Source organism: Ailuropoda melanoleuca, chromosome 14, assembly GCF_002007445.2.
Source record: "Ailuropoda melanoleuca isolate Jingjing chromosome 14, ASM200744v2, whole genome shotgun sequence".
In the NCBI taxonomy this organism is placed as follows: Eukaryota; Metazoa; Chordata; class Mammalia; order Carnivora; family Ursidae; genus Ailuropoda; species Ailuropoda melanoleuca.
In genome coordinates this window covers 55,770,932-55,791,603 of record NC_048231.1, presented here as the reverse complement: position 1 = coordinate 55,791,603, position 20,672 = coordinate 55,770,932, and the positions used below count along the sequence as shown (strand labels likewise).

The 20,672-nt window shown below is 42.1% G+C and overlaps 1 pseudogene; it reads left to right on the top strand.

The window, feature by feature from the left end:
- The first annotated feature begins 18,800 nt into the window (after window positions 1–18,800).
- On the top strand, window positions 18,801–19,036 carry LOC100466681 (annotated as a pseudogene).
- Window positions 19,037–20,672: the final 1,636 nt, after the last annotated feature.

Genomic DNA, 20,672 nt, shown 5'->3' with positions numbered 1-20,672 from the left:
CAGGGTTGTGAGATGGAGCCCCACATCAGGCTCTACACTGGGCAGAGATTCTCTCTCTCTCCCTCGCCCTCTGCCTCTCCCCCAACTCCCTCTCTTCCTCCCTCTGTGTAAAAAAAAAAAAAAGTGAGGAGGATACTTTGGGGCTATGTAAATATTTATCATTAAGCTTTCAGCCACTAGTTTTAACATCTATGTCTCTTGAATGAATTATTACTATGATAGTTAAAAATGATTTTTTTATTGAGAAATAATTGACATATTAGTTTCAGGTGTACAACATGATTCAGTATTTGTGTATATTGCAAAATGTTCACCACAATAAGTCTAATTAACACTCATCATCACACAGTTACACATTTTTCTTGTGATGAGAACTGTTAAGATCTACTCTCTAAGCAACTTTCAAATATACAATACAGTATTGTTAACTATAGCCACCTGCTATACACTGATTTTTAAATTTCTAATTCTAGAAATTTTTAGGTGGAAAGTGATTTTTAACTTCTATTATTCATTACTTCTACACTAATCACTTGCCATTCTACTCTAAGGAAGAACTTTCCCTTTTCATTTATTTATATCAGTATGGACCCATGGAGTCTTATTTTAATCAATGTATTATAATCTATAACTATCATTATTTATCTGATGTTTAAATTGTCCCAGGTTTGACCAGTGGGAGACCTCTTCAGGCTGACTGCTCTATCCTTTTTGACATTTCTCTGTCTTTCTTCGAGTATTTACTTGCTTTCTGGCACAATCCAATATTTCAGGCCCAGTCTTTACTTTCCTTGCTCAATCCCTGGAATTGGCCAGTTCTCCAAGGATGACTGGGATCACGCCCTGAGCCGAAGGCAGACGCTTTAACCGCTGTGCCACCCAGGCGCCCCTGACTGGTCCCTCTTAATGAACAATGATATTTGGAAACCAAGACCTGAGCACTGTATGTATCCATTGCTCCTAACATGCCAGTGTTTCCAGTCCTTCCCCAAGGATGGAGCTAGAAAATATAAGTATTCACGTACATACACATATCTATATATTTCTATCTGTATCAATATACTACAAACTGTGAGTTCATATCATTAGGAAGTCCAGTGGTAGCTCTTTTACAGGCCAGGTTGACAGAGGAAGAGGCAGGCAGAGAGATGAGCTCATGAACATCCATGGGGATAATGGGCAAAGGCCAGGAGGCTGCCCACAGTGATGGACAAGGTCAGAAAAGTGGTTTAAGGGGCTTAATCTGAAGAAGTTGTGGAGGTGGTTAATAGAGATGATATCCCCAGGGGCAAAAGAGAAGGACAGAACGACACTCTCCTACTCTCTGTGATAGTAAAATCTAAAGAAATATACCAAGGAGGGGGTAACCTTTTTTTTTTCTTTAACTGATAGACTATTTTTTAGAGTAGTTTTACGTTAACAGTGAAATTGAACAAGTGTGTTTTTTTAACTCTATAATCAACAAAAGCAAGAGTATTAGAGCAGGGGGCTAAGGATGGTCATCCCTATAAAAAGTCATAATCCCTTGCTCAGTTACCAGATCTGGGCCACTTTCAGATATGAATCCCATTGACTGAAGAGGCAGCTGAGTCTCCAGAAGGAGGGACCTAGCGACATCATGGCAAGTGTATATGGTGATGATTCCCCCCGTCCTTCCCCCAATGAGACCCACAGCCACTTACTTGAGTGATTGTACAGTGTGAAAAGAAAACTAACCAGACTGTTTAGGACTATTTGACACAGGATATGAGTTGACATTAACCAAAAGCACCAACACAGATGGCCCCTCTATGAGAGTAGAGCCTACAAGGACTAATTAATAGAGTCCTGGCTCAAATCTGGCTCATCATGTACCCCTTGGGTCTATGGACCCACCCAAAAGTCATTTCCTCAACCCCCAAGTACATAATTGAAATTAGTATTTTTGGGATTTGGAGTATACCCCACAACCCCACAATATGGTATGCAAGCATATGGTATGCAAGCATAAAAGCGGTAATAATGAGGAAAGCCCTAATGGAAACTGCTGAAAATGCCAGCTTCGCCAAGATAGTAAATAAAAATAACATCATATACCAGGGAGGATGGCAGACATTAACGGCACCATTAAAGACCTGAAGGATTGAGACGTGGTGAAGGATTCACTATCATATCTCCACTTAATTCACCAGTCTGGCTCTCTCAGAAACAGGATGGTCCCTGGAGAACAACATAGATTAAAACGATGAATAAATTTGCAGGTGTCAATGCAAAACCTTTTCCAATTCAAGGCAAGTAAGGACCCACCATGTTCTGGCAGGGAAATATCAGGTAAGAAAGGAAACTGAGTGACAAGTCTTGGACTTTGCCGACCCTATAAGACAAGCAAGACAGAAATAACAAGTGGCCCAAGAACTCTTGCCAGCCTCTCGAGAAATCCTGGAATAGTCAGTTCTACACATTAATACTCTGCACATATCAAGAAATTGATGGTTTTGCAAATTCTCAGCGAGCAAATGGATTTCTCTTCCATAAACATGTCCTATCACCTCACAAGTGACTAAGCCACATGTACTAAGGATTTAAATCAAAGATATATGCAGGGTTTTAAACATACACGAGGGAATACCCGAATACAACCTCAAAGTCAGCAGCAAATTCTAAATCCAGTGCTAATAACAGATACAACCTTCAATGATGAATTTCTCTTCAAAGCCTTATTCCAGTTTCATGAGACCAGCAGGAGGTGAAGCAAACGTACACTTCTGAATCACCTCATGCAGCAAATGCTGTGAATCTTCTCGCAGCCCATTTAGAAACACCTGCCGTGAATGATGGAGGGGTCCAACTTGTCCTTCCTCTGCTTGCTGATCCACATTGGCTGAAGAGTGGACAGTGAGGCCAGGATGGGGTCCCCAATCCACACTAAGTACTTACTTTCAGGAAGAGTGATGATCTTGACCTTCATTGTGCTGTGAGCCAGGGCAGTGATCTATTTCTGCATCTTATCGGCAATGTCAGAGTACATGATGGTCCCACCAGACACACCACGTTGACATACAGTTTCTTCTCAATGTCAACATCACACTTCATGATGGAGTTGAAGGTGGTCTCATGGATATGGTCTCACAGGACTCAGCAGCCAGGAAGGAGAAATGAAAGAGTTCCTCTGGACAGTACAGACATTCATTGCTCATGTGATCACCTGGCTGTCTGGATGCTTGTAATTCTCCTGGTAGGAGGAGGACAGAGTGGTGGTCATCCCTGCTGCAAATCCAGGGTGACATAGCAGAGTTCTTCTCGAATTCATGCGTGATTTCTTTTGCTCAGTGGTGGAAGCGAAGCTGTAGCCTTGCTCTGGGAGGATCTTCATGAGGAAGTCAGCCAGGTCCCAGCCAGCAAGGTCCAGACCCAGGATGACTAAGGCTGGGTGCAGCCCTAGTAGATGGGCACCCTGTGGGTGACCCCATCCCGAGGGCCCATGACAATACCAGAGGTGTGACCGGCACAGCCTGGATGGCCATGCACATGACCCACATGTTGAAGGTCTCAAACATGATCAGAGTCATCTTCTGTCTGTTGCCTCAGTCAGCAGTCCCAGGTGTGCTTCCAGAGGACATAGCTCATAATGGAGCTCACTATAGAAGGTGTGAAGCCAGGTTTCCCCAGGTCATCCCAGCTGGTGACCATGCTGTGCTCCATGTGCTACTTCATGGTCAGGATGCACCAATTGCTCTGGGCCTTGTCACTCATGTAGCTGTCCTTCTGCCTCATGCCCACCATGACACCCTGGTGTTAGGTGCCCAATAATAAATGGGAACACGTCTAGGGCTCATCATTCCCTGCAAAGCCAACTTTACACATGCCAAAGCCATTGTCAATGACTAGTGTGGTGATTTCTTCTTGCATTGCCACCCGCAGGGGCTGGGAGCAGAGGAGCTGGGAGGCTGAGACACAGGAGCACGTGGAGTGCAGGCTGGCTGCAGCGAGTGACATCACAAGTCTTTGTATGTTACCGTTGTCTACAGATTCAGTTGGTGACTTCTCTTTGTTTTAAGCATTGTTTAAAGTGGTTTTAAATCTCCACATTGAAGTTTTGTTCCCCTGATTTTTATTAATTTTTAGTTATATTGTGTTGTAATTAGAGAATACCGTCTTTACTGTTTACTGTTTGGACTTTGCTGAGGATTTTCTTTGTGGCCTAACAGTTTTTGTGAGTATTTATGGGCAATTGAGTCCTTTTTAGGATATTTAGGATATTTAATTGGATATATTATCAATCAGATCTACCTTATCAACTATATAACTAAGGTTTCCACAATTATTTTTTATTTACTTGATCTCTCATAGATTGAGAAACAAAGACTAAGTAATTTTATCAAGTTCTCGTTAGTAAATGGTAATGTTCTTTAGGGAAGGGCAAAACCGAATTCAGGGAGTTTGACTTCAGAACCTCTACTCTTAACTATCATATCATGTTGACTTTCATGGGTGTTCATTAGATTTTTCTCTGTGTGGCATCACTGGGGCGTCAAGCCATTCGGTAGGAGGAAGAGAGATCTCCCAGGGAAAATCAGTAAAAAGAATTGTGAGGACATGGGAGTTTGTGAAGCAATTTAGCAAGGTATCCAGGAAGTCAGGTAATCTCTGAGGAGCTGAGGAATTGTGCAAAATATAACACAACTAGAGAGAAAGGATCTGTAAATTAATGGAATATTGGTCAGTGAAATTGCCAAGGGCGTGGCACACTTAGCAAGGCTGCAGTGTGGTGGGGCAGGGGAGATGCAGTTAAATTGGGGATTGTAAATGGCTCATGTTGAGCAACAGAGTGATTAGGGACAAGCTCCACCAGCAATCTGTGAGAGGGTTCTGATAGTGAGATAGTCACCTCTTACAGACCTCCCAACCTCTGACTGGGGAGGAAGATATGAGCTCTGAATCAGAAGACTCCACCCACCAGACCATTGCAGGGGTAAGATACAAATAGGGAAGGCCCCTGAGTTGTTTGCCTGTGAAAGGGAGGTGACAGCTCCATTGTGGTGGAGGGTGGGGTAATGAGTAGCTCTCTACTGGCAAGACTTTCAACTCCTAAGAAAGGAGAAAGATACCCGTGCTGAGGAAGCTAGTTTGTTCACTAGCAGAAACGAGCTCACCTTAAGGAAGTCCTTCGGTATTATGTCTGAAAGAGGACACAAACCAGAGCAGTATGGTTACAAGGAAAAATTACTGCCTGCTTATCTTTAGGACTGAGAAGTAGACAGAATATTTGTTCTCAGGGCGCCTGGGTGGCTCAGTTGGTTAAACGCCTGTCCTCAGCTCAAGTCATGATCCCAGGGTCCTGGGATCGAGCCCCACAATATGCTCTCTGCTCAGCGGAGAACTTGCTTCTCCCTCTCCCTCTGCCTGTCACTCCCCCTGCTTGTGCTCGCTCTCTCTCTCTCTCACAAATAAATAAATATATATTTTTTAAATATTTTATTTATTAATTTGACAGAGTGAGAGAGAGAGAGCGAGCACAAGCAGGGGGAGAAAGAAACAGGCTCCCCACTGAGCAAGGAGGCTGATGTGGGATTTGATCCCAGGACCTTGGGATCATGACCTGAGCTGTAGGTAGACGCTTAACTGAGCCACCCAGGCACCCCAATAAATAAAATCTTAAAAAAAAAAAAAAGAATGTTTGTTCTCTACAAGTTAGTTTCCCAAGCTCATAAGAAAAGGCCTTTCGTCTTTGCTCACAAGGACAGACAACGCAAAACTCCACCCATATGCTAGTAGAGAAATGGAATGGTTGTAAAACTAATTTCTTAGGTATCTGACAGTTTTGGGTTGGGGAAGATGAGATTAGGTCTGTTTGAGAGGCGTGGTTTCTTAGACACCAAGTTATTTGGACCGTGGAAAAGGAATTCCACATCTGCCCTCATACCTACACCCTCCTGCCTCATATTCTGGAAAAGAAATATGGAGAGGTGGATTACTTCAAGCTGATTACTTGAAATTGTCCATTCTCAAGCATGCAGGAGAAGATGTGGAATTATATCAGGCCGGATATAAAGTTGGCCGTGGAGGAGGGGGAGAGGCTGAAGGGGCTCTCACACATCCCGCAGCAAGCCTCTGGAGGAAGATGATGGGCAAGCAGTAGGTGTCAAAGGCAAGAAATCCCATATCAGCCTGTGGTAGATACTCTCCATCTGTAAGTGAAGACAAGCTCAGTAATTGGGTAACTAGCAACTGAGAACAGCATATCCTGGTATCTTTCCTTAAGGAAAGCTCTACTCTGGGGCAAAGAAAGGGAACTTGGGGAGCTTGATCAAGTGAGGGGCATAGTGTGGCTTCTAGGGAAAGGAAAAATAAGGAGACTTCAATTCTGCAGGACAGTCATTCTGAGAGTTGAAGAAGTTACCCAAAACTGACAAAAGCCAGTTATAGCACCCCAACCAAAGAAAAGGCCCTCAAGTCGTACCTGGGGTTTCTTGTTAGGAAAAACTGATTCAGGGGTGTCTCAGTAAGATAGAATAGGGTTTGTGTTTGTGCTGGTTGGTTCTAAGAAGAGACGGGTTGCTAACCTTGCTTGCAACTGCTGTGGAGTCTTCAATGTGTTTCATTAGAAACATAGTTCTGTGGACCCAAGTCCTGTTGAAAACCTTGTTTATCACAGCCTAACGGCTAGCGGAGTTGCGCTGCACTTTCTCAGGCTCCCATTAGATTAAAGGTCCTGGTTGGGGAAAGTAATTTGGCTGAGTGGAAGGCCATGGAAAAGCCTCAGAGGGGTTGTAGCTCTAGAGGGGCCCTCAAGGAAAATTCCATGAAAGCAGACCAAGGGGGACTATGGCTTGTGTAGAGGCTGGAGGCTGCCCAGCGTAGCTGAAGCTATTTCCTGCACTCCCATGGATACTTTACTCTGTGAGGAGATTTTGGCACATGGGAAGAGAATAACAAAATCGTATTAAATGTAAGATACCATGTACTTCCCCTTCCTGTTGTGGTTGGCTTTGTGCTAGAACACACCTTGAGGAATTTGGCTTTGAGTTGTAAGCAGTTTTCTTCTTACGCAAGCAAAATTAGAGACAATACACTATTTACTATAAACTTCCTTTGTTCTGAAAAAGCAACAGGGTTGGACAGGTTGAGTTTTGTAATATAAGCCAAAAATGTTCTCTAAAATGGGAAGAGTTGAGATACTGTGAATCTAAAAATCTAAAGTGTTCGTGGGACCCTGTAATACACCATGTGTGTGTATGCGTGTGTGTGGGTGACTTGCGACTCTACTCAACTTCTTTCTTCTTTTTTGAGAAGCCTTTTTTTAGGTTTAGATCACAGGAACAGAAGGAGGGACACACCCAACAGCTGTAGAAGCAGGAAACATCTACTCTAAAACTGAAGAACAAAAACATGAAAATTGAGAGTGTTTGCACATATTTTGTTCCAACTAACTCTCTTTAAAAAGCCCACATTTCATCTGTGTATGATGGGGAATGGGGATGCTTGGTTCTCTTTGCGCAGTGTACCCAGCATAACTTAAGCAGTTCTATCTTTGCACATTTATTGTTTCCTTTGGAGAGTGTTTCTTTTCTAGATCACATAGCAGAGCATGAGGAGCGAAATACCATTAGGGGATGATGTTCGCCTCATGCGGAAGGAGGGTCTGGGAAGAGGAACAGTCCTGAGCTTGGCTGAGGTCAAATTAACTAAATTACTGATGAGAGCATTTAGAACTAAAAAATAAAGATGTTACGGAATGTGAAAAATACAGGTTGTCCTTGTTTTCCTAATTTATGTGGTTATGTAAAAGTAAATGAGCTACTTGAATCTCTGATGGGGATGCTGACTCCCACCTTTATGACAGGCCAGCTGCCTTATAAGGGGACGATGAGTAGTGTCCAGTTTTCAGGCAAAAGCTTCTCTTTCAAGAAAGTGAAACCTAGATAGGAAATGGAAACTTAGTCCACGGGGGATCTTGTCTTTCTTTCTGAGTTTTGTTTGGGAACTATATTGGAAACAAGGTAGACATGTTTGAGAGACTACTGATGACTAGGGGAAGACCACCCCCACCCATCTGAAGGCAAGGGCTATATGCTGCAAATGATTCACTGATATTTTGTAAATCAGACTATATATTCTTTTTTATATTCATCACCTTTTTGTCCCCTTTGGTCCAATCTTTCTCAAAATACGGTATTTAGACTACCTACACTAGAATCACCTGGAAGTTGTTAAAAATAAAAATTCCTGGTCCCGTAGAGTATGGGCACACCTCAGAGATATTGTGGATTCTGTCCTAGTCACCCCAATAAAGTGACTACTGCATTGAAGAAAGTCAGATGAATGTTTTGGTTTCCCACTGCATATAAAAGTCATGTTTACACTATACTGTAGTGTTTTAAGTGTACAATAGCATTGTGCCTGGAAAGACCGTACATATCTTAATTTAAAAATACTTTATTGTTAAAAAAAATAAAGCTAACCATCACCCAAGCTTCGTGTTGATAGCTGTTGACTCATTAGGAAGGTGGTGGCTGGAGGCTGAGGCAGCCATGGCAATTTCTTAAAATAAGACAACAACGAAGTTTGCCGCATCAATTGACTCTTCCTTTCATGAATGATTTCTCTGTAGCATGAACACTTTTGACAGCATTTTATCCACAGCAGAACTTCTTTCCAAATGAGAGTCAATCCTCTCAAACCCCGTCACTGCTTTACCAACTAAGTTTATGGAATATTCTAAGTCCTCTGTTGTCATTTCAACAATGCTCACAGCATCTTCCCCAGGAGTAGATTCCACCTGAAGGAACCATTTCTTTGTTCGTCCGTCAGAAGCAACCCCTCCGCCACTAAAGCTTTATCATGAGATTGCAGCCATTTGGTCATATCTTCAGGCTCCACTTCTAATTCTGGTTCTCTTGCTGTTTCCACCACATCTGCAGTGACTTCTTCCACTGAAGTCTGGAACCCCTCAAGGTTCCCCACAGAGGTGGAATCAACTTCTTCCACACTCCTGGTAATGTGGATATTTTGACCTCTTCCCATGAATCACAAATGTTCTTAATGGCATCTACAATAACGAATCTTTTCCAGAAGACTTTCCATTGACTTTGTGCCCAGATCCATCAGAAGAATCACTGTCCATGGAAGCTACAGCCCTCTGGCATGTATTTCTTCAATAATAAGATTTGAGTTGAAATTACTCCTTGATCCATGAGCTGCCAAATGGATTTTGTGTTAGCAGGCATGAAAGCAACATACATCTAATTGCGCATCTCCACCAGAGCTCTCGGGTCACCAGGTGCATTATTAATAAGTACTATTTTGAAAAGCATCTTTTTTTCTGAGCAGTGGGTCTCAACAGGGGGTTTAAAAGATCCAGTAAGCCATGTTGTAAACAGATGTGCTGCCATCCAGGCTTTGTTGCTCCACTTACAGAGCCAACGCATAGTAAATTTATTATAATTATTGTTTTAAATTTATTTATTTGATTGAGAGAGAGAGAGCATGAGCGGGAGGAGAGGCAGAGGAAGAGGGAGAAAATCCTCAAGCAGACTCCCCACTGAATACAGAGTCCAACACAGGGCCTAATCCCAGGACCAAGATCATGACCCAAGCTGAAATCAAGAGTCAGAAGCTTGACTTATTTCACTCAGCATTATCTCCTCCAGTGCCATCCATGTTGCAGCAAATGTTGAGAAATTGTTCTTTTTGATAGCTGAGTAATATTCCACTGTATATATGGACCCAAATAAGTCAAGCAGAGAAAGACAATTATCATATGGTTTCTCTCATCTATGGAACATAAGAACTAGGAAGATCGGTAGGAGAAGAAAGGGATAAAGAAAGGGGGGGTAATCAGAAGGGATGAAGCATGAGAGACTATGGACTCTGAGAAACAAACTGAGGGCTTCAGAGGGGAGGGGGTGGGGGAATGGGATAGGCTGGTGATGGGTAGTAAGGAGGGCACGTATTGCATGGTGCACTGGGTGTTATACGCAACTAATGAATCATCGAACTTTACATCGAAAACCAGGGATGTACTGTATGGTGACTAACATAATATAATAAAAAAATATTATTATAAAAAAAAAAGAGTCAGAAGCTTAACCAACTGAGCCACCCAGCTGCCCTAATTTAGCATGATTCTTAAAAGCCCGAGAATGTTCAGAATAGTAAACGAACATTGACTTCAACTTAAAGTCCCAGCTGCAGTAGCTCTAATAGGAGAGTCAGCTGGTCCTTTGGAGCTTTGAAACCAGGCATTGTCTTCTTCTGTGAAAGTCCTAGACGGCATCTTCTTCCAATAGAAGGCTATTTTGTCTACACTGAAAATCTGTGTTTTAGGGTAGCCACCCTCATTGATTATCCACGCTAGAGCTTCTGGGTCACTGGCGGCAGCTTCTCCATCAGCACCGCTGCTTCACCTCTCACTTTGACGTCATGGAGGCGGCCTCTTTCTTTAAACCTCATGAACCCCCCACTGGCAGCATCAGACTTTTCTCCTGCAGCCTCCTCACCTCTCTCAGCCTTCATAGAATTGAAGAGAGTTAGGCTTTGCCCTGGGTTAGACTTTGGCTTAAGGGAATGTTGTGGGTGGTTTGATCCTCTATCCAGACCACTCATACTTTCTCCATTACCAGCAATAAGACTATTTAGCTTTCTTATCACTCATGTGTTCACTGGGTGAGTGCTTTTAATTTCATTCGAGAATTTTTGCTTCGCACTCATAACATAGCTAAACGATGCAAGAGGCCTAGCTTTTGGCCTGTCTCATCTTTCAACATGCCTTCCTCACTATGCTTGTTTCTAGCTTTTGATTTCAAGGGAAAGATGTGAGACTCCTCATTTTCCTTGAACACTCAGACTCCATTGTAGGGTAATAAATTGGCCTGATTTTAGTATTGTTGTGTCTACGGGAATAAGAAGGCCCAAGGAAAGGGAAGGAGACAGAACGCTGGTGGGTATAGCAGTCAGAACACACACAGCATTTGCCACAGAAGTTTGCCCTTCTAGGCATGCACAGTTCGTGGTGCCCCAAAGTAATTACAACAGTGACATCGAAGATCACTCATCACAGATCACCATAATGAATATGATAATAATGAAAAAGTTTGAAATACCGCAAGAATTACCTAAACGTGACGCAGAGACACAAAGTGAGCAAATGCTGTTGGAAAATGGCACCAACAGACTTGCTCTATGTAGGGATGACACAAACCTTCAATTTGTAAACAACAACAAACCACAGTATCTGTGAAATGCAATCAAGTGAAGCATGATAAGATGAGGGATGCCTACACTGACTCATTTAAAATATCTCAGCATGGAATCTAGGAATCTGTATCTTAAACACCCCTTACAGGGTTTTTTCTTATGCATACTAAAGTCTGATCACCCCAGCAGGATCTCAGCTGTGCTGCCGGCAATTAAGGAGAAGATCTGTGTTCGTGACAGTGAGAGAATTTTAAAGAGGGAATCGGTGGTGAAAACAACATAAAGAGATTCCCAAGTGGAAGATTGGAGCTTCACTATCTAGCTTTTTTATAGAGCCTGTGTGTAAATTCACCTTCTATTGCCAATTGAGAAGACTTTAGTTTGTTATTGCCGGAGATGGTAATTTCCTGTAGACTTTGACTCTTTCTTTGTAGAAAAGCTTATAAATACCTTATCTTTGATTTGCCACCAGATGAAGCCTGAAACTTCCAAGCTGGGCTGTTGTCAAATCTTTAGGAAGGTGGTTTTCTTTGAGTCAGACAATATCTTTCTGCAACAATTGGAGTAGGATCTCGGGTGTTCGGTTCTATCTTCTCCAAGAACTACAATGAATCCTCACCAACATTTTATTTGGAGCCAGAGTCAAAGGTTGGAAACGAATGACCTGGCTGCTTTGTGGCCTCACAGGACCTCTGAAATACCCGAGTGCTCACAGAGGACTCATGGGAGTCTCAGAAACAACGAATACTTCCTCCTTTAATATTTTCTTGCTGCCTCACTTACCTGCCATGCCCAACCTACCGTGTGCTTACACACTGTCAGTCCCATTCTTCCTGCGTCCTCTCCTTCCCTCTGCATGAGTTATGTCATTACTAATCTATAAAAGCAAAACGTATACTTTGTGCTGCTTCCGGTATGATTAAGCATATCACCCACTATAGTTAGAAGCAAAATTAAACCATTTTGCACTATTAGATAAACTGAAAATAGTAGGGTCATCCTGACTTGTTCTGGTATCCAGACTAATAAACCTTGGGAAATTTCCTGTAAACCTGGATTCCCTAAAAAAGTTGGGTTTTTTCCCCACAATGAACAGGCTAATTGAAGTTGGTACCCTTGATAATTTTACCTTTCTTTCCCCGTAAGTGTGTTTTGAATTTGGTGAGCCAGTCTTTTTGGCTTCCTCAGAAAGTCTGACACCCTCGCACTGATGATAAGTAAAATTTGTCCTTCCTTTCCTAAATTTGACGGAATCCTCAGTATTCCTTTGGTGCTCCCTTCCAGCTCCTTCTGTTGTGCCCTCCAAAATCCCTTCCATTGCACTAAGATCACTTATATTTCTCCCCATTTCAGTAAAAGCATCATTAGCCAGCCAGTGGCCTGAACCCAAAACCTAATAGTCATTTGTGACCGCTAGCTCCCCCCCACTCCCTTCTCTTATATCCTAAAAGTCTTTCATACTAGTTCATAACACAACCATGACCTTCTTATTTATTTATTTAGGTATGAGAGTTTTTATGTTTTAATCTGTTGCTATTTGAAAACATCTTTACTGAGATATATAATTCACATACCGTAAAATTCACCCATTTAATGTGTACAATTCAATGGTTGCATGTATATTCACAGAGTTGTGCAACCACAGTCTAACCTTCGATATTTTTATCACCCCAGAAAGAAATCAGCACCCTGTAGCCGTTAACTGTAGTCTCTCACTTGGGTTCCCTTAACAGCCTCCAACAAGTTACTAGTATAAGCACTTGTGTCCCATTCTCCATACTACAGTCAGAGAGAACTTTCTAAAATGCAAATCTAAGTGCACCTTATCCTAGATTAAAAACCTTCAATAGTTCCTTATTCCCATTGTCGTCCTGACACAGTACAAAACATTTAAGTCGAATTTAGGGCCTTTAGGAACTAACCCTTTTTCTTAATTCAGGGATAAATAATATTTTAGAATCATCTGGGAGCCATGTGGGACTTCAGAAAATTGACAAACCGCATGAAAATGTATGCAAGGGTTGAAACGTGCTCGGATATGTTCTCCTCCTCTCCTGGAGAAAAGATGATAAATTGCATTAGATTTTCCAAGGTTTGGATTATCTAGAAGGGCAGATTAACTATATATAGTTTTACTCATCTTACAGTTTCGTATTGATTGTACTTGTATTTTATGTGTGGAGTGGGAGACACAATCACATTTTCAAAGTTCGAGGTTTCTAAAAGATCATTCTGGCCTGGGGTGTGTTGAGGGCGTATGCAGCCCAGGGCACAGAAGTTTTCCTTGGGGGAATAAAGTCTAAAGTGAGCCTCGTTAGTTAAACTGAGTGTGTGGGGAGTTGGTTGGTAGAGGAGGACAGAGCTAGGAAGGGCCACAGAAAGGCGAAAGTCATCTATTGGAGGGGGAATGGAATGTCAGCACCACAGTGCGTCTGAGCTATAGTTATAGCCTGGGTGTGAGATGGGGGACACTTTTTTGTTCATCTTTGAACCCCCAGTGTTTGGCACACAATAGGGATAGGATTGGCAGCAAGTGCCAAATGGATTAATAAACAAATGAATACTTCCGATAAGGCGTCACAATTATTTATGTTTCTGTGCCTGTTTGATTCCTCTCTGACTCATTAATCTGACATGAAGTATTTGTTGAATTGCCCTCAGTTGCATAGCTAGATAGAGGCTAGGCTCGGCACTTGGGAGCACACGTTCTTACTCATAGCTCACTCCTCTTGTCCCTACCACCATGCCGACTCTTTAATGCTGTACAAGTAAACAAATGCACCACCTCTGAGACTTCTCAGAGGCTCACAAACCACAGTTTCTTTTCTGATAATTAGTTTCATTTCTTCTCAGTTAGCCACATGTCTTATGGGTAAGCAACATTTTTCTGAAGCTGTGAATTTCAAATATTCAAACCCTTGTATTTAGGTAAATACAGATGTTTTCTCTAATGGATGTAAGAGAGCACAGTAAGTGTGTACTTTTGACTCTGCCATGGTGCCTAATGTCTGTTGTGGAACTCTAATTTCTTAATGGAGCTAAGTCATCTGAAGAAAAGCTTGATGGGCTTGCCAATATAGTACTTTGCCTCCAATTTCTAGTTGATCAAAATAAAGTTTATTAAAACTGAAGCTTTCAGGGAAAAAACACCAGATTTTGCCTAAATTTTAAACAATGCTGACAAATATTAGAATTTATTTTGAATTAGATGTACTGTTCTTACCAGAGTATAAGTTTTCAAAACAATGACACACCTTAACACTTTAGCACTAAGTTGTACAGTTTTAGAGGATTTCAGGAAAATTTGATACTTGGTGTGAATATATGTAGAGGTAATATAGAGAATTGTATTAATGAAAAAATGGTTCAGTTCACGATATCATATGAATCCCAGATGACTTTATCCAAGTGTATATGTGTTTAGGCTTCCGAGTCAAACAAATTTGGATTTTAGTCCCAGCTCTGTCAATTACTAGCCATATGACCTTGGGCAAGTGGTTTTTCTTTATGTCTCAGTATAGAATAATATCTATCCAACAGAATTAATTGAAATAAGTGCCTCATTTAACTCAATAATGGGAGTTATTATGACAACATTCACAGTAAGGATATTAGTCTGCAATGTATCAATTGTGGTTTTTAGTTGCAAGGAACAAAAACCTTCTCTGGTCCTTGTAAAAGCAGACGCAATATTTTTGACTAGGAATCTACGTAGCTTGTGGATTTCCTGGGAGGTTGACACATCCAACTTGAGAGCTACATAGCTGAAAGCGTAGGGAGAATGAAGAACTGCTTCCGTGAGAACCCCATTGCCAGCTGCCCCTTGCACAGTGGACACAGATCTACCCTGGGCTAAGGGAGCCTCTGTTGCCTCCACTAGCTGGATGCTCTGGTTGCTGCCCCATTAAGGTCTGATGGGACACATGAGTGCATCGCAGAGGCCTGGAAGACTAGAACAAGGAGTTTCTGGCATTTACAGCCACACCTTCAATCAGAGATGTGCTCTGTCTGGCACCTACATTTATATGATGGAGAATCCTCCAAACATAGGAGATTGAGAGGCTGAGTAGCCAAAAATACACAAGCATGCACTATCCTTCTCAGGTAGCCACGCATTTTAGAGATTGCCTTGACTCCTCTATTTTTCCCATACTCCACATCCAATCCGTTAGTAAATCTGTCAGCTTCACCTTCAGAATATATCCCGAACCTGACCACTGCACCTCAGGTCCACCACCACCAGCCTAGATCAAGCCCTTATAATTGCTGGCCTGGATTATTGAATCAGCCCCCAGTCATTCAGCCTCTTACAGTCTATTTTCAACATAGCAGTCAGAGTAGTTCTCTTAAGAAATATGTCAGGGGCACCTGGGTGGCTCAGATGGTTGAGCATTTGGCTCAGATCATTATCTCCGGATCCTGGGATTGAGCCCCAGGCTGGGCTCCCTGCTCAAAGGGGAGTTTGCTTCTCCCTCTGCCTCTCCATCCCCACTTGAGCTCTCTGTCTCTCTCTCAAATGAATAAAAATCTTTAGAAAATTTTGACTTAAAAAAAACATGTCAGAGCATATAATTCCTTTGCTCAAAGTCCTCCAATACTTTCCCTTTTGTTCAGGGTGAATGCCAAAATCATCATAGTGACCTAAAAGGCCCTTTCCATTAGTCCCTCTCTCCCCCATTCATCTCTCTATTATTATTATTCTCACCCTCTATTGCTCTATCAATGCCAACCATGTTCAAAACTCAGGGTCTTTGCACTTGTTTTTCCTTCTGCCAGGAACATTTGTCTCATTGATCTTTACAACTCACTCCTTTATTTCCTTCAGCTTTCTTCTCAAATATCACCTTATCAGAAAATGTTCTCTATTATAAAAAAATTGTGACCCTCTGCCCCCTAGGACTCCTATCCTTTTAAATTTTTCTCCATAGCACATTAATCACCATCTGACATTCTGTATATTTCATTGTGAAATTGTTTCTGCCTCCCCGTATTGAATATGAGCACCATCCATGAAGACAGGAAATTGATTTGTATCCTCAATATCTAGTTGGGACACAATAAATATTTGATGAATGAATGATAATAGATCTTTCATTATCACTTTATGTATCTTCTAAATAAGGTACCATAAGGTACCCTACTTACTTTACAAAATGTACAAAATAGTATCTGCACAAAATGTCATCCTTCCTTTACACTGTTGCCAGAGTGGTGTTTTTAGGATAGATCTTATTATGGCACTCACGCATATATAATTTTTCTCTTGCTTCTGACTGCTGATAGGTGTTTCTCAATTTGGGGTATGAGAGGATGGAAAAATCACAGGATAAAGTAATGCATCATTCTAGTCCAGAGAGTCAATTCTACTTTTAGCAATTGAGGGAGAAAATTTGCAGTTTTATTCCGTTTAAAAATTTTGTCTCATGCATGTTTACATACAAACAGAATCAAGTTTTTCCATTTAGTTCACTTGGTAAAAATCATGAAAATCCAGGAAGGAAAAAATTTGCATAAGCAGTGAGTGATTAGAAAATTTATTTCTTCTGTGTTGTTAGGTAACCTTGTCTATTTGTGCTGTAATTGAATCAGAATGCCCAGGGTAGTTAAGAACAATATGAAAAAGGATTTTCGGGAATCTCATGAGCTTGACGTGGAAGCAGATAACACCTCTCCAAGCACAACTAAGTGTTTAGTAGTAAGTAATACCACCCAATTTTAAAAGCTTATACTGTGCTCATTAAATTTTAAAGTAACCTTAAAAAACATTAAATTTTAAAGTAAGTAATACCAGTCAATTTTAAAAGCTTATACTGTACTTATTAAACTATGGGTTTTGTTACTGTAGAAATGGCAGTTGACTATAATCTCAAGTGTCTTTTTTTTTTTTAAGATTTTATTTATTTATTTGACAGAGCACGAGAGAGAGCACAAGCAGGGGGAGCGGCAGGCAGAGGGAGAAGCAGGCTCTCCACTGAGCAAGGAGCCCGATGTGGGACTCGATCCCAGGGTTCTGGAATCATGACCTGAGCCAAAGGCCTCCTCTTAACCAGCTGAGTCACTCAGGCGTCCCTCAAGTGTCTCTTAGTGAGAAAACACTAAGCAAAAAGAGGAAGACGTCAACACTCTTAAAAAACAACTCCATGACTCCCCTGTAGAAGAATGAGGTGGTTTGCTCTATAGGACATCAAAGCACAATAAAGCTAGGTTATTAAGGCAGTGCAATATTACCTGAGAGGAAGAAAAATAACCAATACAACACACTAGAAAACCTGGGAACAGAAGCATGCATTCAGTTACATGGGACATAGCAAGGAAAGATAGGCTGACTGTACTATAAATGATGTTCAATTATGCATTAAAAAAGAATGGCATTGGTTCCTTTGTCGGTATGAAACAAATCAACTCAATACAAATTAGAGGAAAAAAACTTTAAATGGAAAATATTTAAACTTTAAGAATAAAATTTGAGAAAGCACTGGAAGTTGAGGAATTTTTAAAGGAAACCAGAAAGCACTAACCATAATGGAAATAATTAATATATTCAATCATATTAATTTTATTTATTTATTTGTCAGAAAGACAAAGAGAGAGAGCCCAAGGAGGGGGAGCAACAGGCAGAGGGAGAAGGAGTCTCCCAGCTGAGCAGGGAGTCCCAATGTGGGGCTCGATCCCAGGACACTGAGATCATGACCTGAGCTGAAGGCAGATGCTTAACCAGCTGAGCCACCAAGTCCATCATATTAAGATCAAGTACTACTGTTCATTAAAAGATCTCCCAAAGAAAGGAAAATACAAGCCACAAACAGAGGAAAGATGGTAAGAAGACATATAACCAGCCAAGGGTTAGTAGCCACTGTATAGAGAGAACTCCTAAATGTCAACGGGAAAAGTCAAACCCATAGAAAAAACGGGTGCTCGGCATGAAGAGGCATTTCACTGAAGTGGAAGCACAATTAGGGAATACACCTAGGGAAAGATGCTCAGTCTCATTTACAAGGAGGGGAATGCAAATTACAACCACAATGATAAACTATTTCACATTCACCAGATTGGCAAACATTTTTTTAAGGTAAAAAACATTCCTAAGTCTTGACAAGGAAATGGAACAGCAGGAACTTTTCTATAGTGCTGAAAAAAAATTGGCATTATGTGGTAAATTTATAAGTACACATACTCTGATGCTTGATATATATCCTACACAATATATCCATTGCATAAGAGCACCAGAATATAACACACAAATATTCATAGAAGCCTGATTTTTAAAAAGCAAAAACAAACAAGAAACCCCAATCCTGGAAAAAATTAAAATGTCCATTGAGGGATGCCTGGGTGGCTCAGTCAGTTAAGCATCTGCCTTCCCTCAGGTCATGATCCCAGGGTCCTGGGATCAAGCCCCGCATCCAGCTCCCTGCTCAGCTCCCGCCTTCTTCTCCCACTCCCTCTGCTGCTCTCCCTGCTTGTGCTCTCTCACTCTGTCTCTCTCAATAAATAAACAAAATCTTAAAAAAAAAAAAAACCAACCAAAAAAGTCCATTGAGTCCATCCTTCTGCCTGGCACCTGCTGGTGGTGCGACGGTTATTGCATTCTGTTTCACGTGGCTCCAGGGGCTCTGGAGGTCACAATGTTGGGCCCCAGTGGGGACCTGGGCATGCCTATGGAAGGCGGGGACGACGGCTCCAGGGAAGCAGAGTACACTACCGTCAGTCAGCTCCACGTTGGACCAGATCAGCTCCTGTGTGGACTACCTGGAGGAGAAGAAGGACTACCTCCGCACCCAGCTCCAGGAGCTGCTTGAATCCAACTGGCCTTGAGCGCCAGCAGCAGCTGGGGGAGGCTCCTAGAGATGACAGCTGCTAGGCTGTGGGAGCCCCCAACCAGCCCCAAACCTGCCTCCCAGGGCCAGGCTTTGGCCTGCGCACTCATCACCTGGCTTGGATACCTTTGCAAGGGCTGACCTACAGGTCTCCTGGTTGGTTTTCCTGCCTGGGCCCCCTTCTGGTACTGTCCTTGGTGTGCCTGGGTCAGCCCCGATCACCTGGCAACCCCTCATGGGGTCAGGTCTGGGCTGGAGACCTACCCACCTTGCCTGCCTGCCCAATTCCTGGGCATTCCCCACTCTGCCCAGGCCTTGAGTGTCCACATTAAATGGGTCTTCAACACCAACGATCAATAATAATAATAATAAATAATTGTCCATTGATAGAATGCAAAAATTATGGCATATTCATATCAAGAAATACCATATAGCGGGGCGCCTGGGTGGCACAGCGGTTAAGCGTCTGCCTTCGGCTCAGGGCGTGATCCAGCGTTATGGGATCGAGCCCCACGTCAGGCTCCTCTGCTATGAGCCTGCTTCTTCCTCTCCCACTCCCCCTGCTTGTGTTCCCTCTCTCGCTGGCTGTCTCTATCTCTGTCAAATAAATAAATAAAATCTTAAAAAAAAAAAAAAAAGAAATACCATATAGCAGTTAAAAAAGAATGAGCTACAGCTACATGCATCAACATGAATGAATCTCACAAATATTTGCACCAAAAAAATAGTTGCAGAAAAATATATAAATGTCTAAGTCATAACTGTGACTTATAATATGAAATGTATATTTGGTCTTGCTGTTCCTGACACATAGCCTTAAAATCCTTGGAATTTCTTAAGTGATAAGAGTGATAATGGTGTCTTTTGTTATTCTTAACAATCCCTTTTCAACCACATCTGAGTTAATGAGGGGACTTTTAGATTTTTTTTTTTAATTTGGGGGGGTGGATTTTCAGATTTTTAGAAAGCCCTTAAGGATGGATGTTCATTGCCAGTGGAAACAACAAGGAGTAGAGGAACTTTCAGTCCCACCCACCTCACCAGCCCACCTCCTAGGAAGGGAGAGGAGCTAGAGGTTGAATCAGTCACCAATGGCCAATGATTTAATCAACCATGCCTATGTAATGAAGATGCCACAAAACCCAAAAGGGATGGGGTTTGGAGAGCTTCTGGGTTGGTGAACACACAGAGTTTCTGGAATAGCGGAGAGCCCAGAGAAAGCATGGAAGCTCCATGTCCCTTCCCCCATACCTTGCACTAGGCATCTCTTCCATCCAACTCTGCCTGAATTATATTTTTTTATAATAAACCTGTAATCTGGTAAGTAAACGTTTTTCTGAGTTCTGTGAGCTGCTCTAACAAATTAATTGAACCCAAGGAGGTGGTGGTGGGAACCTCCAATTACTAGCCATTGGGTCAGAAGCACAGGTAACAACCTGGACTTGTGACTGAGCATCTGAAGTGCAGCAAGGGGACAGTCCTGTAGGACTGAACCCTTAACCTGTAGGATCTAGTAAACTGTAGAGGGCCCAGCTGATGCCGCAGAATTGCTTGATGTGTGGAAAACTCACACATCCAGTGTCAGAAGTGAAGTAGTGTTGTAGTGGAATATGGGAGTGGAGGAGACACCCAGCAGGAAGGTGTTGTTCTTCCTTTACAATATGTAAAATCCAGAATCTT